General features: G+C 41.4%; 1 protein-coding gene across 1 annotated transcript in view; it reads right to left on the bottom strand.

Moving 5' to 3' along the window:
- The window catches only part of MTFR1 (mitochondrial fission regulator 1), a 57,804-nt gene extending 36,340 nt beyond the window's left edge, over nt 1-21,464 (bottom strand). The window contains exon 1 of the mRNA XM_081111238.1: nt 21,399-21,464. The gene's annotated coding sequence lies outside the window, so the exon portion shown is untranslated. The remainder of the gene's footprint in view (nt 1-21,398) is intronic.
- Nucleotides 21,465-27,488: the final 6,024 nt, after the last annotated feature.

Here is a 27,488-nt window from a genome sequence, read left to right as displayed (position 1 = left end):
ACTAGGGGGCATGCGGGAGGCAGCCAATTGATGATGTTCCTCTCTCAATGATGTTTCTATCGCTCTTCCTTCCCCTCTCTAAAAATCAATAAAAACAAATTTTTTTAAAAAATAGGGTAAGTTCTTAATCTGGCACAAAAATATTAGAATAAAACTTTTTAATTACCTAAATAAGAAAAATCATCAGATCTTAAAGGGTTTACACACAAACCCATTCGCTCCAAGCACTTGCACAGAGGCAGCAAATTAAGAAGCTCCTGGGTCGCCCTAGCCGGTTTGGCTCAGTGGATAGAGCATCGGCCTGCAGACTGAAGGGTCCCAGGTCCGATTCTGGTCGGGGGCACATGCCTGGGTTTCAGGCTCAGTCCAACGTACAGGAGGCAGCCAATCGGTGGTTCCCTCTCATCATTGATGTTTCTGTCTCTTTCCTCTCCCTCTCTGAAATCAATGAAGATATATTTTTTTTAAAAAAAGGAAGAAGAAGAAGCACCTGGGTCTTATAAGGAATTAAACTAACTTCAGAGCAAGGGCTGGAGAGTCAGGGATCAGTGGGAATTTTCTCAGGGTACAGAATTGGTCCTGGCAGACACCATCTTCCCCTTGTTGAGCTCCCTTTTCACCTACTTGACCAAGCACAAGCACAAAATCTGTCACTCTCCATTAACCTGGCTAACACCTGTTGCCTGAGACCCATCCCCAACCCATTCCAATTGCTGGGTTGAACCTCTTCCAGCAGCTCCAGGCACTCCACACAAGCAGCAGCCAGTCTTGGGTGCATACTGCAGTCTTTCCCAAATGCCCTTAAGGCCAGCATAAGCAATAACCAGCTTCTGCTTGCATTGTAGCTATCAGGTAGCCCCAAGCCTGGCACTAGTGGTAGTTAGCCTTAGCTTGCATTATAACCTCTCCCAAGCACCTCCACACCCTACACAAGCAGTGATCAGCCACAGCTTGCATCATTCCTCCTACCAAGTGGCTCCAAGATCTATACAACTGTGACGGATCTCGGCTGGCCTTAGCTTGCACAACCCCTCCCATGCCCAGCACAGCTGTAGAAGGTTCTGGGCCAGCCTCAGCCACACCAAGCCCTTCCTAAGAGGCTCCAGACCAGACACATGTGGCCTGGAACCATACTGGAGCCCACCTAAAAACTCTACAACCTACAACCTGACAGTCTACCCCAGCTGGCAACAGAATCCTGCTAAAGCAAGTCCCATTCCCAATAGTACCAACACAACAGCTTGTCCACTGTAGTCATGGCCCATATTCATAACTAATTTGCCTGAGGCTAAACCCCACTGAAAGATGTGCCTGCAGCAATCTCAGCACAACTACAATAGGAGAGTACATGCAACCCACATGAGGACATCCTGGAGCTCTGGTGAACAGGGGGACTGCACCCATGGACACCACCAGACACCTTCTACATAAGAGTACTCTCTCAATACTGAGAGACACAGCAGATCTACTTAATACACAGAAACAAATAGGGACACAACCAAATTGAGGAGACATAGAAATATCTTCCAAATGAAATAACAGGACAAAATTCCCGCAAAAGACAGGACAAAATGGAGACAAGCCATTTACCAGCTAAAAGAGTTGAAACAATGGTTATAAAGATGCTCAACAAATTCTGGAGAATAGGTGAATTAAATGAGAACTTCAACAGAAACAGAAAATATAAAAACTGAATATAATAACTGAAGTAAAAAATACACTAGAGGGAATTAAGAGCATATTGAATGATGCAGAGATCAAATCAGCAATCTGGAAGACATGGTAGTGGAAATCACCCAATGGAAACAGAAAAGAGAGAAAAGGATCCAAAAAAATGAGGATAGTTAAAGGACCATCTGGAACATCAAATGCACCAACATTAGCGTCATAGGGAAGTCACAGAAGCAGAAGAGGGATAGTAGGGGGGGAAAAGCACTATTTCAAGAAAAAAAAAATTTCCCTAATCTGGCAAAAAAAATAAAATAATTGACACAAGTCTAGGAAATAGTCCCAAACAAGATGAACTCAAAGATCCACACCAACATCATAATTAAAATGCCAAAAATTAAAGAAAGAATATTAAAAGTAGCAAGAGAAATGCAACTAGCTACAAACAAGGGAGACCCCCATAAGAAAATCAGATTTATCAACAGAAACTTTGCAGACCAGAAGTAAATGGCAAGATATATTCAAAGTGATGAAATGAAAGTACCTACACCCAATAATACTCTCCACAGCAAGATTATCATTCAGAATTTTTTAAAGTTTACTTTTATTGACTTCAGAGAGGAAGGGAGAGGGAGAGATAGAAACATCAATGATGAGAGAGAATCATTGATCGGTTACCTGCTGCATGCCCCCACTGGGGATTAAGCCCACAACCCAGGCATGTACCCTGACCTGAAATTGAACCATGACCTCCTGGTTCATAGGTCAACACTCAAACCACTGAACCACACCAGCCAAGAAGGATCATTTCCCAGACAAGCAAAGGGTTAAAGGAGTTTATTACTACTAAACCAGCATGTTAAAGGGACTCCTTTAAGGGAAAAAGAAAAGGTCAAAACTTAAAAAAAAATATATCGGAAAGAAAAAAATCTCACTGATAAAAGCAAACACTTAGTAAAAGTAGATCAACCAATCATAAAGCTAGTAAGACAGTTAAAAGGCAATAGTAGCCCTAACCGGTTTGGCTCAGTGGATAGAGCGTCGGCCTGCGGACTGAAAGGTCCCAGGTTCAATTCCAGTCAAGGGCATGTACCTTGATTGCAGGCACATCCCCAGTAGGGGGTGTGAGGGAGGCAGCTGATCGATGTTTCTCTCTCATTGATGTTTCTAACTCTCTATCCCTCTCCCTTCCTCTCTGTAAAAAATCAATAAAATATATTTTTTAAAAAAATAAATAAAATAAAAGGCAATGGTAGTATAATCACGTGTAAATACAATAATAAATTAAGGGATAGACACCCACACACAAAAGATGTAAAATATAATGACAAAAACAAACAAGAGGGTAATAAATAAATGTAGTGCTTTAAGAATGCGTTCAAACTTAAGCAACCATCAATTTAAAGTAGACTGCCAAAATATAGCTTGTATATCTGAATCTCACAGTAACCACAAAACAGAAGCCTATAACAGATATGCAAAAAATAAAGAGAAAGGAATCCAAACAAAGCATTATAGAAAGTCATCAATGTGCAGAGAGCAAAAGAAGAAACAGAATAACAAAACAACCAGAAAACAGTTAATAAAATGATAATAACTACATAATATTCATTACTACTTTAAATGTAAAGGAGTTCATCATCACCAAACCAGTATTACATAAAATGTTAAAGGGTCTTCTTTAAGAATAAGAAAAAACTATCAAAATTATGAGTAATAGCCTGACTGGTGTGGCTCAGTGGTTGAGCATCAACCCATGAACCAGAAGGCCACAGTTCAATCCCCAGTAGGGGGCATGCAGGAGGAAGCCAATTGATGATTCTCTTTCATCATTAATGTTTCTCTCTCTCCCCCTCTCCCTTGCTCTCTCAAAAATCAATAAAACAAAAAGACATTTATAAAAAAATACGAACAAAATGGCAATACATATCAACAATTGAATCTAAAAAACAAGCAGAACAGAAACGGGCCCATAAATATAGAGAACATTTTGATGGCTGCCAGATGGGAAGGAAGTTGGAGGAAAATGGGTGAAAAAGGTGAATGTAATTGAAAAAAACATGATAAGTATATAAATAAAAATCTCTAATCAAAAGACATAGGGTAACTGAATAGATAAGAAGACCTCTACATAGGCTGTCTATAAGAGATCGCCTCAGAATGAAGGACAACCACAGACTAAAAGTAAAGGGATGGAAAAAGATATTTCATGCAAATGGAAATGAAAAAAAAAAGTTGGGGTAGCAATACTTATATTGGAAAAATAGACTTTAAAACAACAGCTACAATAAGAGACAAAGATACTATCCTATATAATAAAAGGCTAATATGCAAATTGTCCCCACAGGCGGGAGTTCGACCAATTGGGAATTAGACGTGTGCTAACCATCGTGGGGCGAAACCAGTGGGGCAATTGGCGGACGGGCGGTGCCCAGCCAAGGTGGGTGCAAGCGGGAGCCCCGATCACCCCACAGATTGGCCCTGATCGCCAGGAAGGCCTAGGGACCCTACTGGTGCAGGAATTTCGTGCACCAGGCCTCTAGTAAAATGATAAAAGGAGTAACCCAACAAAAGGATATAACCCTTGTAAACATTTATGCACCCAACATAGGAGCACCTAAATATAGAAAGCAAATCTTCACTGACAAAAAGGGAGAGATCAACAGTAATACAGTCGTAAGGGATTTTAACAGCCATCAACATCAATGGATAGATCTTCCAGACAGAAAATCAACAAGGAAAACATGGCCTTAAATGACACACTCGATCAGATGGCTTTAACTTATTATTTTCAGACCATTTTACCCCAAAGCAACAGAACATACATTCTTTTCAAGTTCACATGAAACAGTTTCTAGTGTAGACCACATGGTTAGGACACAAAACAAGTCTCAATAAATTTAAGAAGACTGAAATCATATCAAGCATCTTCTCTGACCACATGGCATGAAACTAGAAATCAACTACAAGAAAAAAACTGAAAACGACACAAACACATAATGATCTAGTGTGTCATTAAGGCCACATGGAGGCTAAATAACACGTCACTAAACAATGAATGGGTTAACAATAAGATCAAGGAAGAAATCAAAAGATACCTTGAGCCCTGGCCGGTAGCTCAATGGTTACAGCATCAGCCCACTCACCAAAGGATAGCGGGTTTGATTCCAGGTCAAGGGCATGTGCCTTGGTTGCAGGTTCAATCCACAGCCTGCTGAGAGCGCATGCAGAAGGCAATCAATTGATGTGTCTCTTTCAAGCCTATCTGTGTGTGTCTCTCTTCACCCCCTCACCACTGTCCCTCCTACTCTCTCTAAAAATCAATGGAAAAATATCCTTGGGTGAGGATTAACAAAAAATAACAATAAAAGTTAAAAAAAAAATTTAAGGTAACTTGACACAAATGAAAATGAAAACACAACCCAAAATCTGTGGGACTCAGTGAAAGCAATCGTGAGAAGGAAATTCATAGCATTACAGGCCTACCTCAAGAAACAAAAAAAAATCTCAAACCATCTAACCATAAACTTAAAGGACTAGAAAAAGAACAACAAAGTCCAAAGTGAGAAGAAATGAAATAATAAAGATCAGAACAGAAATAAACAAAACAGAATCTAAAAAAAAAAAAAAAAATACAAAAGATCAATGCAACCAAGAGCTGACTCTTTAAAAAGATAAACAAGATTGACTCATACAGGACAAAAGAGAGGAGTCAAATAAAATCAGAAATGAAAAAGTAACACTGGCACCACAGAAATACAAAGCAGTATAAGAAAACTAGAGGCCCGATGCACAAAATTCGTGCAAGGAGCTCGGCCCTCGCAGCCTTGGAGGCTTGCCCCAGCCCTTGCAGACCCGGCTTCATTCAGAAGGTCTTTCGGCTGTCTGATCTAATTAGCATATTATGCTTTTACTAGAGGCCTGGTGCATGAAATTCGTGCATAGAGAGGGGGTTCCCTCAGCCCAGCCTGCACCCTCTCCAATTGGGGACCCCTTGGGGGGTGTCCAACTGCCAGTTTAGGCTTGTTCCTGTGGGATGGAGCCTAAACTGGCAGTTGGACATCCCTCTCACAATCTGGGACCGCTGGCTCCTAACTGCTCACCTGCCTGCCAGCCTGATCACCCCCACTGCCCTCCCCTACCAACCTGATCTTGCCCCCAATGGCTCTCCTCTGCCAGCCTGATCTCACCCCCAGCTGCCCTCCCCTCCCAGCCTGGCTGCCCCCAATTGCCCTCCCCTGCTGGCCTGATCTTGCCCCCAACTGCCCTCCCCTACAGGCCTGATCTCACCCCCAACTGCCCTACTCTGCTGGCCAATTTGGTTCTGATTGGTCGGTTCCTATGCCAGTCAGCGTCTCTGGGCCTATCAATGGGGCCTGATCAGAAAGGCAGGGCTGATCAGCAGCCCTGGTGGAGGCCTGGAGAAAAATGGAAGTGCAGCTGCTGGCCAGACTGGGAGAGAAAGAGGCAAGTGCTGATCAAAAGCTGCCACAGAGGCAACGGATCAGTCCCTGCTTCTCTCTTCAGACCTCTCTCTGGCCCTGATTCCCAGACCCCTCAGCAGTCAGTGCTGGGGTACGGTGCCTCCAGCAGAAGCAGTTCACTCCTGAAGGACTAACTCCCAGTTCACTGAGCCTTGGTGGTGACCAGTAGTTAAGACCCAGGATTTTTACATATTAAGATTATTCTAGATAAGGGTAAGGGGTTAAGTTGCAATACTACTTACATGTAAAGCAACATTTTTTGAGGTAATTATAATTTAAATCAGTATAGTTTCACAATAACTCTGTTAGCAGTAATACAATTGTCCTTAAATTTAAAATGCCAAAAAATTTGCCCTGGCTGGTGTGGCTCAGTTGGTTAAGTGTCATTCCATACACCAAAGGGTCACAGGTTCCATTCCCAGTCAGGGTATATACCCAGGTTGTGGGTTCGGTCCCCAGTCAAGACATGTGTATAGGAGGCGACAGATCGATGTTTCTCTCTCTCGCTCTCTCTCTCTAAAATCAATAAAAAAAGAGTGCCAAAACCTTTGAAATCTACACTACATTGGAGCTTACTTTTAGGAGGTATTTGGGAACTATTCAAGGAAATGGTCATCTAATTATCTTCACAATAAGAGAGGAATATGACCATTATATAGGAGTCATATTATAAGAAGATTATATATAACATTCTTATTCAGTTGGCTAAATTATTAGAATAAAGTTTCCTCTTCTCAGAATAGTAAAAGATTAGGTACACTGTTATCAGTGCATCCCAAATGACAGTATACAGTCTGGTGTCGAACAACAAAAAAGAAAAATAAGGACCATGAAGTAAAAAACAAAAATTTATTCAATTTAAAGTTACTGTTTAATTTGAGAATATGTCCTTCCTACTTTTCTGATGTGAAAATGCCTTTCCTTTTAGGATATGGGAACAGTAAATTAGTGTCTGAAAAAAAGTGTTTTAAAAAAAGTTCTGACTGATAATCTGCCACTTGTAAAGATCACACACAACTAGACACAATTTGAAAGAGCTGCCCAGCAGAAGACACAACAACGGCAGAGGTCAAGGTCCCGTACCAAAAAACCCCCCACAAAAAACACATTTGTCCTTTATTTGTCCTTGTCCATACAAAAACAAAACAAAACAAAACAAAAACTTGTCCTGTTCCTTAATGGCAATCAAAGGGGAACCTGCCCTGTTTTTCAGCAAAAACGCAGAACTGCAGATGGATTTCCACACTGGAACTGAAGATAACTCAAACAGTGCCTTCCATTTCTAAGTGTACTTTGGCAGCTATGTGGTGGTGAACAGCCATCAGGTTGGGAACTAGAAATCAGAGGTGAAATACTCTGAAATGCCCATTGTGAATGGTCAACCATTTTTTAAAAATACATTTTTATTGCTTTCAGAGAGGAAGGGAAAAGAAGAGAGTAACATTAATTACAAGAGAGAATGACTGATAGGCTGCCTCTTGCGTGCACCATACTGGGGATCGAGTCCACAACCCGTGAATGTGCCGGGACCAGGAATGGAACTGTATCATCCTGGCTCATAGGTCAATGCTCAACCACTGAGCCACACTGACTGGGTTGGCCAACCATTTGATCTTCATTTCTTAGTGCTGCAAAATAAGTACCAGGTAATGGTCAAAGGCCGCCACTGTTACACTTTTCCCCATCGGCTCCAGCCAGGATCTGTGAAGATGACCCAGGTGTGGAGAGATGTCTCCCTGAACTCAATGTGTGTCTGCTAGAGAAGGATGTGACCAGACTCCCCATTGTCAAAGAGATCCCCCATCTAAGCGACCAAGTGATTCCCAGAGCTAACTATAATAGCATGGGTTCTCCTCACCCTTCTCTTACACTTGGTCATTAAAATTCCTAATTTTTTTTAAGAAGTCCTACTTGATATAATGATAAGTTATCAAATCTATGTAAATAACCTAAGCTACTTTCTGGAAATTAATCTTGACGTTCAAATCTAGTGGCCACTGCTACACTTTACATCAGTCTAGTTGAGACTTTAAGTCAGAACACTTTACCATACTACGAAACAATATCAAACCTATGGATAAAGTTTACTGGCAACAATTAAGTACACTGGAGTAGTCTCCTGCCACCTAGCATAGAATCTGACATATAATGTGTCCTTTTTCTTTTTTTCAGTACACAAAGTAATAAATGTCATGACCTATGCTACATCTCTCAACAAAAATCTGTTTAGATAAGTCTAACAACACAAGCTAATTAAAATTTGATGAAAAAATTTTCAAGTTAATGTGTTTTAGATATGAAACTAAACTGAAGAATATTTTTCTGTAACATTTTTAGAGGTCAGCTTTCTCCTCGTGACATAAAAGAGGTCAGAGGTAGCTATACTTCCACTTGAACTAAAGGTCTGCCATTTTCATGTAAGGATCTCTGAAATATAATCTTACAGTAAACGACATCAGTATCTTCTTCTTATTTTTATTTAAATATTCCATGCAAATAAATTCAGTACTCTGGCATCAATTTTAAAATAATCTTTTGAAAAGACTATTCAAATACCTTAAGTGAACCTGAATATCAGTAGAAACAAAGACACACAACTTGGAAGTCAATAATATTTTTCACTGACTAAAAGTGCTGCCTTTCATAGAGACCAAAAAAAACACACAAAAAACACAATACAAAAGATCAATAAAACCAAGTTCTTTGAAAGGATAAACAAGATTGATGAACCTGTAGCCAAGCTCATCAAGAAGCAAAGAGAGAGGGCCCAATATAAACAAAACCAGAAATGAAAGAGGTGAAGTAACAACTGACCCCACAGAAATACAAAGGATTGTAAAAAAAAAAAAAAAAAAAATACTATGAACAACTCGATTCCAACAAACTGGACAACCTAGACAACATGGAGATGTTCCTGGAAAAATAGAATCTTCCAAAACCCAATCAGGAAGAATAAAAAAATCTGAATAGGCCAATAGCTATGGAGGAAATTGAAACAGCAATCAAAAAACTTCCAGCAAACTGAAGTCCTGGGCAAGACAGCTTCACGGCAGTTTTACCCAACATTCAGAGAAAAACTAAAACCTACCCTCCTCAGACTATTCCAAAAAACTGAAGAGGATGAAACACTTTCAAGCTCTTTCTATGAAGCCAGCATTACCCCAACCACAAAACCAGATAAACACACTACAAAGAAAGAGAATTATAGGCCAATATCCCTGATGAACATAGATGCTAAAATTCTCAACAAAATATTAGCAAATCGGATCCAGGAATATATTAAAAAGATCATACACCACGGCCACGTGGGATTTATTTCAGGGATGAAAGGGTGGTATGATATTGTCAAATCAATAAACATGATACATCACATAAACAACCTAGAGACAAAAACCACATAATATCAATTGATGCAGAAAAAGCTTTTGACTAAATCCAACACCCCTTCTTGATAAAAACTCTCAACAAAGTGGGACTAGAGAGAGTATACTTCAACTTAATAAAAGCCTTATATGACAAACCTATAGCCAACATCATACTCAATGGGCAAAAACTAAACTCATTTCCCGTAAGAACAGGAACAAGACAGGGATGTCCATTTTCGCCATTCCTGTTTGACACAGCACTGGAAGTGGTTACCATAGTGATCAGACAAGAAGAAATAAAAGGCATCCAAATTGGAAACGTAAAACTGTCATTATTCGCAAATGACATGATATTGTACATAGAAAACCCTAAAGACTCCATCAAAAAACTACTACACTTAATAATTTGGCAATAATGCAGGATACAAAATTAACATTCAGAAATCTACGGCTTTTTTATACACCTATAATGAACTCAGAGAAAGAGAAACTTTAAAAAATCCCATTTACCATTGCAACAAAACAATTAAGATACCTAGAATAAACTTAACTAAGGATGTAACAGACCTGTACTCAGAAAACTATAGGACAGGGGTGGGCAACCCCTGGCACGCGTGCCAAACATGGCACGCCAGTAACTTTTGCTGGTACTCGAAACCCTCTTATTGCTGGGAGCCGGTCCATCCTTGCTGTTTCAAGGGACCTGGCATATATGGCATACTGTTCTTAATATGTTTGCTCACCTTCTTGGCACTATGTGTTTTAACCAAGGTCACCTCTCTGAGAAAGGTTGTTTCCCCAGGTAGGGATTTTCCCCTGAAGTTAGGGAGGGAATGAAACCCCTTAACTAAGTGCCAGGCAGGTAATTAATCACTTTAACTACAAACAATCATGCTTAAGCTACATAATCTTTACTCCCTGGAATGGAGATAAGAAACGCCCTAACCTTTGGAATAGACATTGATATGATTGGAATCAACTGGTATAAATACAGATGTAACAAGACAACAGGACACAGAACCTAGACACAGAACCTACACAGAACCTAGAGACAGAAGAACTTTGCTGGAGAGAACATGGCAAAAGATCCTGGACAGAAACTGGAGACAGAAACCTAGAGACAGAACCTGGCTACAGAACCTGGATAGAACATGGCAAGAGAACCTGACTAGAACCTGGCTGGAGAAGCTGGAGAACCTAGCAAGAGAACATGGACACAGAACCTGGCTGGAGATCCTAACCAGAACTTCGCTGGAGATCCGACCAGAACTTGGCTAGAGATCCTGGCTAGGCTGCTGATCAACTGAACGCTGTCTCCGTGTCATTCCTTCTTCGCCGACTCCGTCCACACCTTTGGGGACCCCTGGACCTGCTGGGGTTGGACCCCAGCATCTTATAATCTTCCATTTACAATATTTTTCTTAATATCGACTTATTTATTTTTCAGATAAATTCAGTGTAGGTGCATCGTAGATAAATAAATAATTTTACATAACAAGTTATCTTAAAGACCATAGACATGGATTGACGATAGAGGGGAAGAGCAATTTCTATGCCTCTGACTTAACTCTCCCTGCCTTCCTAGATCCAACCAGTGTTTTGGTTTCAGCCTCAGACACAACGGGTTTTCGTTGACAAGACAACCGCCTCACCTACTTATTCAAAATTTCACTCTATAAAAATGAAACCTCCTCTCTCGCTTTGCCCACCGGTACTAATGAAAGGGGAATAAATTTCTATGTTTCTCTCGGCAGCAAAAGTCCCACTGATAATACCAAACGCAGTCATAAAGTTTTCTGTAGGACTATCAGTGTACATGTATACATTAAAAAATAAATGTATTTTTCATCATCATACACTGTGTTTTTGTAGCTCGAATGAATTTTATTATTTCTTCAAGGTTCTTCACATACGTACACCTTAAGAGATATCAAGCAGGCGTAACATGTTCTCAAAAATTAGGGTTGGCACGCAGAAGAATTTTGAGTCAGAGATTTTGCTGGTTTTGGCACGCACTCACAAAAAGGTTGCCCACCCCTGCTATAAGACATTGAAAAAAGAGATAGAGGAAGACATAAACAAATGGAAGAATATGCCATGTTCAAAGATTGGTAGAATGAACATCACTAAAATGTCCTTACTACCCAAAGCAATCTATAGATTCAATGCAATCCCCATTAAAATGCCAATGGCATATTTTACAGGCCTAGAACAAACTCTCCAAAAATTCATATGGAATAAAAAAAGACACTTGTGTCTCTAAATAGACACTTTTCAAAAATAAAATAAAATAAATAGACACTTTTCAAAAGTGGACATACAGAAGGCCAAGAGACATATGAAAACATGCTCAAAGTCACTAATAGCCACAGCAATCCTGGGAAAGAACAACAAAGTTGGAGGGTTCACAATACCAGATATCAAGCTATATTACAAAACACTGTTCTCAAAACTGCCTGGTACTGGCACAAGAACAGACATATAGACCAATGGAACAGAACAGAGAACCCAGAAATCCACCCAACCATTATAATATTTGACAAAGGAGGCAAGAGCATACAAAGGAGTCAAGACAGTCTCTTCAATAAATGGTGTTAGGAAAATTGGACAGAAACATGCAAAAAAATTAAATTATACCACCAACTTACACCATACACAAAATAAACTCAAAATGGATAAAGGTCCCTAGCTGATTTGGCTCAGTGGATAGAGTGTAGGCCTATGGACTGAAGGATCCTGGGTTCGATTCTAGTCAAGAGTACATGCCCAGTTTGTGGGCTGGATCCCCGGTGGGGGGCATGCAGGAGGCAGCCAATCCATGATTCTCTCTCATCATGGATGTTTCTCTCTCTCCCTCTCTCTCTTCCTCTCTGAAATCAATAAAAATATATATTTTTCTTTAAACAGATAAAGGACTTAAACATAAGACGGGAAACCATAAAAATCCTAGAAGAAACCACAGGCAGCAAAATCTCAGACATCTCTTGAAGCAATACCTTTACAGATACATCTCTAGGACAATAGAAACTAAGGAGAAAATAAACAAATGGGACTACATCAAAATAAAAAGCTTCTGCACAGCAAAAGAAACCACCAACAAAACAAGACGAGCCCACTGCATGGGAGAACATATTTGCCAATGTTATATCCGATAAGGGTCTAATCTCCAAAATTTATAGGGAACTCATACAACGTAACAAAAGGAAGATAAACAATCCAATCAAAAATGGGCAAAGGACCTAAGTAGACACTTTTCGAAAGAGGACATACGGAAGGCCAAGAGACATATGAACACATGCTCAAAGTCATTAATCATCTGAGAGATGCAAATCAAAAACGACAATGAGGTACCATCTCACGCCTATCAAAATGGCTATCATCAACAAACCAACAAACAAGTGCTGGCGAGGATGTGGAGAAAATGGAACCCTTGTGCACTACTGGTGGGAATGCAGACTGATGCAGCCACTGTGGAAAACGGTATGGATTTTCCTCAAAAAATTAAAAATGGAACTCTCATTTGACCCAGTAATTCTACTTCTAGGACTATATCCCAAGAAATCAGAAACACCAGTCAAAAAGGATATATGCACCCCTATGTTCACAGCAGCACAATTTATAATAGCTAGCATTTGGAAACAGCCTAAGTGCCCATAAGCAGATGAGTGGATTAAAAAACTGCCATACATCTATAAAACTGTTGTACATCTACACAATGGAATACTATGTTGCTGTAAAAAAGAAGGAACTCTTACCATTCACAACAGCATGGATGGACCTGGAGAGCATTATGCTAAGCAAAATAAGCCCGAGAAAGATAAATATCACATGATCTCACTCATTTGTGGAATACAATGAACAATATAAACTGATGAACAAAAATAGATCCAGCCCTGACCGGTTTGGCTCAGTGGATAGCATATCAGCTTGCAGACTGAAAGGTCCCGGGTTCAATTCTGGTCAAGGGCATGTACCTTGGTTGTGGGCACATCCCCAGTTTGGGGTGTGCATGAGGCAGCTGATTGATGTTTCTAACTCTCTATCCCTCTCCCTTCCTCTCTGTAAAAAATCAATAAAATATATATTTTAAAAAAAAAATATCCAGAGACACAGAAACATCAAACAGACCATCAAACCTCAGAGGGAAGGCAGAGGGCGGGGGTGGGGGTTAAAAGATCAACCAAAGGACTTGTATGCATGCATATAAGCATAACCAATGGACACAGACAGTATGAGGGTGAGGGCATGTGTTGGGGGGTGGGCGTGGCCAGGAAATGTCAATGGGAGAAAAAGGAGACATATGTAATACTTTAAACAATAAAGAATTTAAAAATAAAAATAAATAAAAATAAGAGTGCTGTCCTTGGCCCCAGCAAAGTAATGAAAATTCACCTCAAACATGATTTTGATAAATTACGTAACAATTACTGTTCCCTGAATATTCAATGTGTAAAACTGCTTACTGGCAAGACTCACTAAATTATACCTTTGTAAATTAAGATGTTAGTTTTTTGTAATATGTTTTATTAATTTTAGGGGGGGGGGAAGGAGAGAAGGAGAGAGAACTAGAGAGAGAGAGAGAGAAAGAAACATCAATCAGCTGCTTCCTTCCTGAACACCAGGGATGAAGTCATACTTGGGCATGTGCCCTGATTGGGAATCAAACTGGTGACCTCTCGATGAATGGCACAACACTCAACCAACTGAGCCACACCAGCCAGGGCAAGATGTTTAGTTTTTAAAAGCTGATAAAGGTATTTATCATTACTAACGCATTAGTTGTAAAACAAAATCTAGAGGCAAACTAAATGTCCATCAATAAGAAAACAGTTAAATTCAATATACCTACCCATTCAAGTTTATGGCTATTAAAACAAAAAGAGCTATAAATAATAAAATGCTAAATGAAAATGTTGATAGCTAACATACATGTGATTCTATTTTCTCAAAAAAAAAAAACCAAACACCAGAAAGCATAGAAAGAATGGTAAAATAGACATTTTATGTATACACATACAAAAAGATGAGAAGACACTAAAGCTTAACATTAGCTCTGAGGATTGGTAATGAAATCCTCCCATTTTTCTTTTTTTACGCTTATGCACTTCTGTATTGTTTATATGTTTTTAACAAAATAATATACTACTTACGTAATATTTAGAAACCAATTACATTTTTTAACAAAGTAATTGAAATCTATACAGTGGAGACCTAAAAATTATTCAGCCCTAGCCAGTTTGGCTCAGTGGATAGAGTGTTGGCCCTCAGACTGAAGGGTCCCTGGTTTGATTCTGGTTTAGGGGCATGTACCTCAGTTGTAGGCTAGATCCCCAACTCGCCGAGCCATGTGCAAGAGGCAACCAATCGATATATCTCTCTCACATCAATATTACTGTCTCTCCCCATCCCTTCCACTCTCTCTAAAAATCAATGGAAAAAATATCCTCAGGTGAGAAATATATATATATATTTTTCAAACTTTGGACCATAGAAGTAAATGACAAAATTAACAATATATAAACTTTGGGGAAACATTATTTCCCAACTTCAGACATCATGAGTTATGATTTTTTATGATTTATGATTTGTCATATCTTAATGCTTTAGTTAAATTAACTAATTTTCTAAAAAAGTTAAATAAATTTAACCTCACCCCAAAGCAATAATATCTATGTAATCAAATCTTGCTATTTCAGAATATTTTATTCAATATACTTTTAAAAAATTTAATTATAGGTTGCACTCCCTATCTACCTAAGCCCTAACAGATTAGGATAAAAAGAGATATCTTGGCTAAAACAAACACAAAATGATTCCCATTCCATGTAAAATCATCTCTCTAGTCTAGGATACTAGCCCACTCTACTGAAAGTACACATTATATCTCACATCAATGCTTATCCGTATACAATAATTCTATTTCAAAAAGTCATTAGTAAAATTTCTTAAAGAAAAAAATTGTTATAGTGTTTTATATATTAACTAGAGGCCCAGCACGTGATTGAAATCACGCGAGGAGGCGCCCCACCTCCTGCCGTGTGAGGAGGCACCCTGTGGGGGACCGGGACCCGCTTAGCACAGGCCAGCCGCAGCGTTGTGTCTGCTAGGGTAGGGGCGTGCTCCAAACCATGCAGTGGCTGCTCTGAGCACTCCCCCAGCCGCCGGGCTGTGTCGTGGGTTGGGGGCAGGTACTCCTACGTGTTGTGTCTCCACTCTGGCCCGCCCCCAGCCCCAGCCTCCCCACAGCCACTGGGGTGGGGGCGGCACGCAGTCCCCTCCCGCCCATCTGTGTGCGCAGCTTCTCCTGAGCAGTCGTGATGCTCGGCTAATTAGCATATTCCCTGTTTATTTATATATATGGGGGGGGGGGGGACAGAGAGAGACTAGAGCCCAGTGCACAAAATTCGTGCACCAGAGGGGGGGGTCTCAGCCAGGCCTTCACCCTCTCCAATTCGGGACCCCTCAGGGACATCCCTCTCACAATCTGGGGCCTCTGGCTCCTAACTACTCTCCTGCCTGCCTGCCTGCCTATCGCCCTAACCACCTCTGCCTGCCGGCCTGATGCCCCTAACTGCTCCCCTGCCGGCCTGATCGCCCCTAACCACCTCTGCCTGCTGGCCTGATCGCCCCCTGCCTTCCCGATTGCCCCTAACTGACCTCCCCAGCCAGCCTGATCGCCCCTAACTGCCTCTGCCTCAGCCCCCACCACCATGACTTTGACCAGAAGGACGTCCAGAAGATGTCTGATCTAATTAGCATATTACCCTTTTATTAGTATAGATAGTTATATATTAAAGATTTACAATTTTTATTTTTTGCAGTAATGGAGACTTAATTTGATATAACTTCCTATTTAAGTTGTCTGACTTCTAATATTTTAATGTACAACCAACTTATAATAGTCACATCCAGTTGTAGAAATTAATTAAATAATATAAATTTATATAATACAACTTGTTTGGTAATAGTGACTTGCAGATTGACTGGATGGCAACAACTTCAGTATCATAAATGAAGGAACTGTTTCAGAGATGGCATGTGCTGGTCCCAAAAACTGCAGCCCTGAGTGCTCGCCTAGCTGATACACAAATTTTATTAGCCATTATGCAGCACTTAAGAGAAAATAGGTGAGCAATGGAGAAACCCACTTGCCACTTCCACATAACAAATAATTATTATCCCTAATGTTTATAAAGTACTTGCAACTCAAAAGTAAAAGACCAGAAACCCAATGGGAAAAGGAAAAAGACATGAGCAGGTGTTTTATAAGTGGAAACACAAATAGACAATAAATATGTTTAGTGATCTCACTACTAACCAAAGAAATATTAATTAAAATGTATCTCTCTTTTCCCCATCAAATTGGCAAAGATGATAAGGGAGACACCTCAATATTGGTAAAGGCATGGGCAAAGTACAACCTTTCTGGTGGGCAACCTAACAATCTATAAAGACAGTCCTCGGGTTACGTCGGACTCGATGTACGTTCGTTTCGTGGTTACGTTGCCATCTCCATTTATTAAAAAAAAAATTTCCCGCTGAAACCGGTTTGGCTCAGTGGATAGAGCGTCGGCCTGCAGACTGAGGGGTCCCGGGTTCGATTCCGCTCGAGAGCATGGACCTGGGTTGCAGGCACATCCCCAGTGGGAGATGTGCAGGAGGCAGCTGATTGATGTTTCTCTCTCATCGATGTTTCTAACTCTCTATCTCTCTCCCTTCCTCTCTGTAAAAAATCGATGATATATTTAAAAAAAAAAATTTTTTTTCCGGCATTTTGACATATGTACATATGTGCTTTATGTTTTTATTATTTATTTGCCACAAGGAAAGGTCAGGAATTGTTATCTTTCTTTTAATTTTTTTTTACTGTTTCACTTCATTACTGCTGTGTATATGTTCCATGTGAGTGACATAGGTGCTTATGTAGTTGGGTTCCAACTTACGGTGAAAATCACATTACATCGCGCTGTAGGAACGGATCTCCGACGTAACCTGAGGACCTACTGTATATATAAAAGGCTAATATGCAAAGTGTCCCCTTGAGAGTTTGACTGGGAAACTGGGAGTTCAATCGCTCGCTATGACATGTGACCACCAGGGGGGTGGCGCAAAACAAAGGAAGGCCCCAGCCAGCAGCCGGAAGGCCCCAATTGGTCCTGATCACCGGCCAAGTCTAGGTACCCCCATGCAAGAATTTCTTGCACCAGGACTCTAGTATGTACATAAAAGCAATTTCACTTCTAGAAATTTGTCGTAAATAACCTGACACACAAAAATCTGAATAGAAAAACCTGTCCTAGCTGGTTTGGCTCAGCGGATAGAGTGAGAGGTCCCATGTTCAAGTCGAGTCAAGGGCACATGCTTGGGTTGTGGGTTCGATCCCCAGTGTGGGGCGTGCAGGAGGCAGCCAATCAATGATTCTCTCTCATCATTGATGTTTCATTTTCTCTCCCTCTCCCTTCCTCTCTGAAATCAATACAAATATATTTTTAAAAAAGAAAAAAAGCTGTCCTCTCAAATATTATGAATAATTGTTTCAAATTAGAAAAGAAACACAAATATCTAACAAAAGAGGATTGTTTAAATACACCTTATGCATACCAATGAATCTAACCTTACTTCTAGGCTTCTGAATCATTCTTCTACACTAGAAATCCTAAATGCCAATTTAACGGGTATTCTCTACTGCCCTCTGAATAAACCCAGCTGATTATATTTCTTACTCTAACACTATTGGATGAAGTTTCTGTCTTATAAGTAGCATAAAATTGGAAAGATGAGGGATGCAAATGAAAGACTTAGCAAACTTAAAAACCTAAGTTTTAAGTCTAAAAAAAGTCAATACATAATCCAGATTATAATCTTTTTTATTCTTTAAAATAAAAAAAAAGTATATAGGCACATTCATTAAAAAGGTTCAGAACAGGAGCTGGCACATTTTCTGTAAAGGGCCAAATAATAAACATTTTAGGTTTTTGGGTCTCTGTCACAACCTACTCAACTCTGCCCTTCTAAAAAAAGTAGTCAAAGGCCTTATATAAATGAGTATGGCTGTATTTTAAAAATCATTTATGGATACTAAAATTTGATTTCATATAATTTTCACATGTCACAAAACAGTCTTTAAAATTTTTTCTCCACCCCTTACAAATGTAAAACCCACTCTCACAGTTCATGCAAAAACAGGCCTCTGGTCAGTTTAGGCCTCAGATCAGTTTGCCAAACCCTAGTCTAGAGCATACACTAGCCTAGTGACTAGATAGAGCATGGTTAGTGGTTTATCCTTAAATGATGGGATTGGATTACAGTATCATTTTTGTAACTTACCTAACTTGTGTAATTTGTATCAATAGCACACAATAAACATATAAAAGAATACTTAAATAGCAGAGCAGTAGTTAGCATTTCAAAGAGCAGTGATACGATAATAATACTCATCACCAAGACTGCCCAAGAAAGCAAACCTATGGAAAATAAAGTTTACCAGTATTTCAGAAATGCCTGCACTGTATCATGCTGCCTTTTCTTCTCTTTTTCAGACTGGTTTTTCCCCCCTCCATTCCTTTGCTTATATCCATAAGTTCACCAGTTACCCACATCAATTTCTTTTATATGCACCAGGTCAAACGCACTTCTCAGGGGAGATTGCTGTTATCATGTCACTTCTTTGCTCAAGTTCCTAATCTGACTTCTAGACTTCTGAATTACTCCCCTACAGTAGGAACCCTAAACTCCAATTCCCCAGGTCTTCTCTACCGCCCTCTGAATAACACCAGCTGCATCTAATTCCTGACTCCTCTAACATTGTTTGGGTGAAGATTCTGTCTTAGAAGATTGGAAAGATGAGGGCTACAGATGAAAGTATTCAGGATAAATAGCCAATATATGCTAAGCGCCAAAAGAAAGTAGAGACTATTCACTGATGTACATATTTTTACCCCTTTCCCATGCCCCTTTTCCTGGCATATACAATAAAGGGGGAAAAACAAACACTTGTACTTACTGAACTACACCTATATATGTTGCTCATAACTTTAAGTTCAATTGTATTAACATTTTACAGTTTCAAAGAAACCAAAATGCCTATACAGTGGGGCCTTGACTTACGAGTGTCCCGACTAATGAGTTTTTTGAGATACCAGCTGTCTCTCGGCCGATTTTTTGCATTGAGTTGATAGAGTAATTTGAGTTAACGAGCTCCTTAACGAGCTCAGTCTCGGAACAAATTAAACTCGTAAGTCAAGGCCTCACTGTACTGCTATTGTACTCATGTAAATTTCCAGGGTTTCCCCCCACACACACATCCCCCATTATGGATTTGTAACTCAATGAAAATAATTTTCCACAGTTACACTGCTCCACAATTCTTAAGTCATTCAATTATGGTTAAAAGAGCAAGGACGTTGCCGTGACCAGGCTTAGCATCCTACATCCCAGGTGTGCCCCACCCCCTTACATCAGGAATGACCTTAAGCAAACTACTTAACCTCTCTAAGCCTTTTCCCCTTCTCTGTAAAATGAAATGCGTACTTCACGCGGCTGTGGTAAAAATTAAACCAACAGGTGGAAACCATTTCAGAGTGCTTCATACCTATCAAGAGCTCCTTAAATGCAAATTATTAGTACTATTCTTTTTTTTTAAATATATATCTTATTGATTTTTTACAGAGAGGAAGGGAGAGAGATAGAGAGTTAGAGACATCGATGAGAGAGAAACATCGATCAGCTGCCTCCTGCACACTCCCCACCGGGGATGTGCCCGCCATCAAGGTACATGCCCTTGACCGGAATCGAACCTGGGACCCTTCAGCCCGCAGGCGACGCTCTATCCACTGAGCCAAACGGGTTAGGGCTATTAGTACGGTTCTTGGCGCCCAAAACCAATAATGCGACTGTCGAGACTAGATTATTGGGTACCTTTGTTTTCCGTGATTTTGCAAAATCTGAGCAGAGGACAGTTCAAGTCTGCCCGGTGGGAGAACTCGCCCACATTCCGGTCGCATCAACTAAACTGGCGCTGTCCGCACCTTCACGTGTGCCCGGTTTCGCACAACCCTCGGGAGGCGTCATCCCGGACCCCGCGAAGCCGTGGGAAGATGTAACGGAGATGGAATGATTTGTCTGGGGGGACATGCTTCCACTTAACCCGGGGAGGAGGGCCAAGTCCGGCCGCCGACGGGCACGGATGGAGGGGGGTGACGGGCACGCCCAGCGCTTCACACCATCCTCTCGGCTTCATGGGAAGATGCCCATCAGAAAATGTGTTTTGACGCGTCCAAAGGTCGGCCCTTTCTTTCCGGTTTAATGTAAATCCCGGTCACAGGAAGATTCGCGGGGAAGTTCTGGGCGGCGACACGTCAAACCACCGCCCACGCCAGGTGAGGCCGCCGACGCCTGCCGGGACCGGCGCTCCGGTGCGCTCCTCCTCCCGGGATCCCGAGGCCCGCCCGGCGCTGCGGCCGCCGACGCCGCCCGCCCCGACCGGTCCCGGGAAAAGGGCGCGACCCCCGACGGGACCGCCGCCTGGCGGTGAGCGAACGAACGACGGGCTCCGAGGCCGGGGGAGAGGGCAGATATGGGGTACACGGGTGGGCGAGTCCCAGCCTTCGGGGCGAGTCTGCTGACTTCCCTCCGCTCCGCCAAAGCTCCAACCCCTCCCGGCCCTCCGCTGCCCCGGCTGCCGGCAACCTCTCTGCTTTCCTTCAGCCGCCGCGCAGCCACCCAACCGGCCCCCGAAGCCCGCCAGCCTCCCCGCCAGCCCGAACCCCGCGCCTTCCGCTGCTGCCCTGACTGTTACCAGGGCTTCCCACCGCCGCGAGGCCCGGGGGCGCCTCCTCGCCCCGACGCTAGCCGTCCCTCCCAAGTCCCCAGTCCCCCTTACCTCGGCCGCGAGGCAGCCAGGCGTCTTCCTCTGCTCCTCCGGCTCCCAGCTTGGCGGTCCCAGGACGTTGCTGCCAATCACCCAATCTCCTCCCCAAGCCACGGCCGGACTGACCAATCAGCGGCTTTCTCCGGCCCGGAGGCGGGCCCCGGGCTCACAGCGGAAGGCTCGGGTGCCGCCCCACGCGCCGCCGGCCGCCGCTCGTAGCCATTGTACGCATGCGCGCGGGGCTCGGCGGCGTGCGGGCGCTTTTCTTTCTCTTGGACCTCGCTTTGTGGCCTCACTGCTCCGCCCCCGGAAGTACTTTGTTTGTAAACCTCAGGCTCCAGGTGTGCGGGGCGACCCACATTCTGAATGTAGCCAAGAGCGTGGCATGCCTTGAAAGAAGCTGTGAGATGTATGCCCTTGTTGTCCTAACGTATGTTGAGCCCTTTCATCCCCCGCTGTAGACTGGCGTGCACGCGGGAGATCTTTGGCCTCTACGGACCTCGCATCTGCGGTGCGTTTGTGTTTAGGGAGCGTGAGGGTGCGGGGTCCTACAAAGTGCCTGGTGGGTGAGGATGTCAGTTTACCATCTTCAATTCCACCATCTGCTTACGCTGACTCCTTGGGACACCTGCTTTTTAATAATCGTCTAGGACACGCTGGATTTAAAATATTTTGTCCTGAACATAGAGTAAGGTGTGTGAAGGCCTGATAAAAGGGCCCTGTAGGGGCAGAAACCGATCAGCCCTATGTACGGCCCTTCAAAAGCTGTTGCTGATTGGCTGTGTCACTCACCCTCCCATTGTAACTGATACCAGAGGTCACCGGGCAAGCACCGCGCTCTCCTTCTGATACTGGCTCCCAAGTCTCCCCCTGGCGAGGGCTTTCCTCTTTCAGCAAAAACACCGATTCATTTACTCAGCAAGGGCTTTTGGGGGGCCCACTATGACAGTACAAAGAATTTTTTTTTTTTTAAAGCCGTGAACCACACCCTCCGTGAACCTACAGGCTAGCAGGGAGATAGAAATACAAATTTAACGTATTTAACCAAACGTTATCATGAAGGTATGCCGAGAGGGAGCCTGGAAGCTAACCCTGCCTGCCCAGGGGCTCGGGGAACACATCAGAAAGGGGTGAGTGGGAGGTCCAGGCATGGGGTGTGCTTGTTGAAGCTAGCCTGTCAGTACGCAGAGCTGGGAAATATATTACCAGTTTGTGTTTCCATTCTCTGTTTATATTCCTGTGATAGGCAGCATCTGAGAGGGCCACCAATGGTCGCTTCCTTCTGGTATTCACAAGATCCCATGTCCAGCAGCCTGTGAGAAACTGAATCCTGCTCACAGCCATGTGAGTGAATTTGGACAAAGATCCTCCCCCACGTGTGCCTTCAGATGACTGCAGCCCAACTGACACCTTGATTGCAGCCTTGTGGAAGACCCCGAGCCAGAGATATCCAGCTAAGCTGCAAGTGGATTCCTCATACACAGGAGATTTGAGATAATAAATGACTGTTGTGGCAAGCTGCTACCTTTTTTTAGTAATTTTTTAGGAAACAATGGACAGCTGATATGATTTCCGTCTCTGACACAAGATCCATGGTTCTTAAATATACTTTGAAGCTTGTTGGAAAATACATAAGCCCAGCAGCCCTGCCTGGTGTGGCCCAGTTGGTTGTTGGTTTGATTCCCGATTGGGGCACATGCCCGGGTTGCAGGCTCAGTCCCCGGTGAACGGTGTGCAGGAGGCAGTTGATGGATGCTTCGCTCTCACATGGATATTTCTCTCTCTCCATCTCCCTCTCACTCTAAAAATCAATAAAAATGTTTGAAAAAATACATAAATCCAGGCCTCTTCCTAGAATCTTCTAAGGTGATTGTTATGCATAGCTAACTTTTGGAAACAAATATAGAAGATTAAAAGCAATCCATTTGCAGATTTTAGAAAAAAAAAAAGACTTTATTGTGCTTTTTAGTGTATCTGATCCTGGAGTTCTTTACCCAAATTAATGGCTCAGCTTTCTTGGCAGAATCCAGAATGACTGTAACTTCATCTGCTAGCTGGAGTATTTATTGAATAGAGGAAAAGAATCAGAGCTTTCATTCACTTTGTGGCCTTGAAAAAGTCCCTTGACCTTTCTATGCTTCCAGATTGCTAACTGGAAATTAAAGGATTATAATGCCATTATTTAAGCAAGAGATTTATCCATTATTAAGTGTATATTAGGCTAGTATGTTAGGTGATCAAGGCCCATTGTGGGCCAGCTTCCTTGTAGAGATTTAACAAAAGGTCAGGTTCCCATTTGTTCATGTTGGTAGACAGTGACGCTTAATTCTATTGTAGAAATTCTGTTTCCAAGTCAGACCCATGTTCAGTTATGCCTCTGCCACATACCAGCTGTGTGGCCTTGGGCAAACCAATCAGCCTTCCTTGGTCTCAATTTTCTGATGTGCTCAGTGGGGAAAATAGCCACCTCAAAGGTGGCCCTGAGGACTGATGTACAATACTAAAGGCAATGCCTGATTTAGCATAGGAGTCCTATAAATAATAGTTGTGAAGGACATACAATCAGCTCACGTCACTGTGATCCAGTGGTAGAGGACAGACAAATGCCCACCTGTGTCCATCAGCCTGCTTCTCATATTAGGATTAATGACAATCCCATTTGGTGAGGTAGGTAATAATCTGCGAATCATACACAGTGTCTTCCTTAGAAATCCAGACCCTTTCTCTCTAGTTCTGCTTTTTCTCCAGCTCTGATTGCCTGTCTGTAGAAAAGATAACACACTGGAATGGGCCTCAAATGGTCCTGAGTTAAAATTCAGGAAAATCTAGCTAGTAAAAGTCCATTGGGGAGAGCAGTGAAGTGCCCGTGTGAGGGATGCTTTAAGACAAGGTGGGGCTGGATGTGTCTGGGAGAGAATTTCAGCTACAGGACTAATTGATGAGCCAATATCATCTCACATGAGGTGAAAGTTCAAACATGCACCTAAATGCCTAATAGTTCAGATCCATTGACTTCAAGCTCTGATCACTATTAAAGGCAGATATTGGAGAGAGAGAGAGAGAGAGAGAGAGAGAGAGAGAGAGAGAGAGAGAACTTTTAAATCCACTTAAGTCATGTAAATCTCAGTGCAAATGAATGTGTTTACCATGGTGCCCAGCGAAACATTGTTGAGCTACTTGATTTAATCATGCAGTGTTGAGTATGCCTGGTTGTTCTAAGCCTTGAAACTTTTTTTTCTTCTCAGCTCAGTGTACAAAGTGATCTGATGTATATCCAAAAATATGTATATCCAAATAGGTGAGAAGATCACTGCCTTCCAGAGACTGTCACATTTCTTTCTATAAACCAGTTCTTGGGATATACCCTGACCGGCAGAACTCTTTCGTTTTAATGTTTTTAAATTAGGTTTTATTTTTTGAAATTATAATTACGCAAAATGTCAAACATACACAAAAGTAAAAAGCCTGTGCAATGAATCCTTATGTGTCCATCATACAGCTTCAACAATCAGCAACACATAGCTGCTGGTTCTAGCCATACCCTTTCCAGGCCTCTTTCATTCATTTTGTTTGTTTGCTTTGGGGATGCTGGAGAATAAACCCCCAGGGGCCTCATACAGTCAAACCTTTTGATTCTTTTGAAGTGAATCTCAGGCATGTCATTTCAACCAGAAATATTTCAGTATGTATCACTTGAAGTTAAGGAGGGTTTTTTTGTCTTTTTTTTTTTTAGGAGTCTTTTTAAAAAACATAACGATAGCGCCATTATCAGGCCTAAAATATTGATCATAATGTTTCTTAATATCATCAATTCAGTGTTCAAATTTACTTGAGTGTCTCATTTATTTTTTTTCTTTATTTTTATTGTTGACACTATTACTGATGTCCCCATTTCCTCTCTCTTTTTGTTTACTTTTTTTTTACAGTTGGTGTCTTTGAATCAGAATATTAAAAAGAGCTACACATCACATTTGGTGAATATCTCTGAAATATATTTTATTTACATAACCCCCTTCCCACCCTTTTTTGCTTTGTTTTGAAAAAGAAACAGATTTTTGTCCTATAGAAATTTCCCACATTCAGGATTTTACTGATTACATTCCTATGGTGCCATTTAACAAATTCCTTCATCTCTTATTTTCTGTAAACTGGTAGTTATATATAAAGGCTTGATTTGATCTAGGTTAAATTTTTTGCTAGAATACTTTAATAGGTAGTGGTATATACTTCCATCAAAAGCTACATAATGTTCATGTGTTTCTCTTTGTAACATTAATGGCTATTAGTGATCATTGCCTACATCCATGATCTCATTAAGCGTTTGCAAAATGGTGATATTCTATCATTCCTGTTAGTTATTTGGTTACCTTGAGGAATGTAAAGAAAGGCATGTTGGATGCTTGTTTCTTAGTATTTACCAGTTTTCAGAATAAGAATAATTGTCCCACATCACCTATTTTGTTACTCTGAAGTATAGTACATATACTAGTAAGAAAGATAAGTATAATGCTTGGTTTCATTCTCTTTATTTACCAATTTTCAAATCCTCTAAAGATGTTTCTTTTCTTTATCCCCCACCCCCAGGATCAGTAAGCACTTATGAACTTTATCATTATAAATTAGCTTTTATCAGGTCTTTTCTGGATAGCAGATTCTTATACAGAGAGAAGTGGGGATAAATGTACATTTATGGAATATCTTCTAGGCATCTTTTCTAGCACTGAGCTATGTGCTCTTACACTATTTTATTTAATTCCCATAGCAGTCTTAGAAGGCAGGTATCTTGGTCTCTGTTTTGTTTTTTGGTTTTTTTGTGTGTTTTTTAAAAAAATTTTTTTAAATATATTTTTATTGATTTTTTTACAGAGAGGAAGGGAGAGAGATAGAGAGCTAGAAACATCGATGAGAGAGAAACATCGATCAGCTGCCTCCTGCACATCTCCTACTGGGGATGGGCCCGCAACCCAGGTACATGCCCTTGACCGGAATCAAACCTGGGACCCTTCAGTCCGCAGGCTGACGCTCTATCCACTGAGCCAAACCGGTTTCGGCATGTTTTTTGTTTTTTTAAAAAATATATTTTTATTGATTTCAGAGAGGAAGGGAGAGAGAGAGATAGAAACATCAATGATAAGAGAGAATCACTGATCAGATGCATCCTGCACACCCCACACTGGGGATCAGGCCTGCAACCCAGACATGTGCCCTGATCGGAATCAAAACATGACCTCCATGTTCATACATCAACACAAAAAAGCATTGAGCCACACTAGCTGGGCCCAATTTATATTCTTTACCCAATTTCTATAGGGTTATTTATTCCCTTCTTGACAATTTGTAATTGATTTTTGAATGTTATACTTTTCAACAGAGCACAAAGAATAAAGAGGCTTTGGCTAGAACTAAATGATAAAGATTTAGTCAAGTGTCTTAGGATTTTCAAATCATAAACACAACTAGGAACTACCCAGAATGTTGTGAAGAAGAAAGAAAAACTGAGAGTTCTTATAGTAAAAAGTACATTCTTGAGAAGACAGTCCTGCATCCTTAGCCTCTGGATTGTTCTGAGATGGTAACCTTCCAGAAGACCAGTGGTCTGGAGAATGGATATCAGGTGCTCTAGATGTGTAAACATTCTTTCCTATATTCTTCAGAGAGTTATCTATAGGAGATGTATATATAGGGTGTCCCAAAATTCACGCAAGATTTGAATTTTGTGTGAGCATTAACAACAACAACAAATAAAAGCCTAATTTTCCTTGGTTTATTGAATCAGATTCTAATATCTGTTGCCCTTTGATTTCAATCCCTTCAATTTGATAAGCATTACCAAGTACCAATTATGGCCCAGGAGCAGGGACAATGAAGACCAATGAAGACCATGGCTTTGCATATGTGCCAGCAAAACCATGGAGGCCATTTACCCAATGTGCTATTCCATACATAACCCTATACTGTATACTTTATGAATCAATAAAGAATTTACAATTTTTAATTATAAACCTGTGTTTTCTATCAAAATTACTTCTTGCGTGAATTTTGGGACACCCTATATAATCTTCAATTAGAATAATTTCCTCATGCCTCAGCTTACTTGGTTTA

Source organism: Myotis nattereri, assembly GCF_964212035.1.
Source record: "Myotis nattereri genome assembly, chromosome: 17".
In the NCBI taxonomy this organism is placed as follows: Eukaryota; Metazoa; Chordata; class Mammalia; order Chiroptera; family Vespertilionidae; genus Myotis; species Myotis nattereri.
The sequence above is the reverse complement of the archived record's forward strand: the minus strand, read 5'-3'. Positions and strand labels throughout refer to the sequence as shown.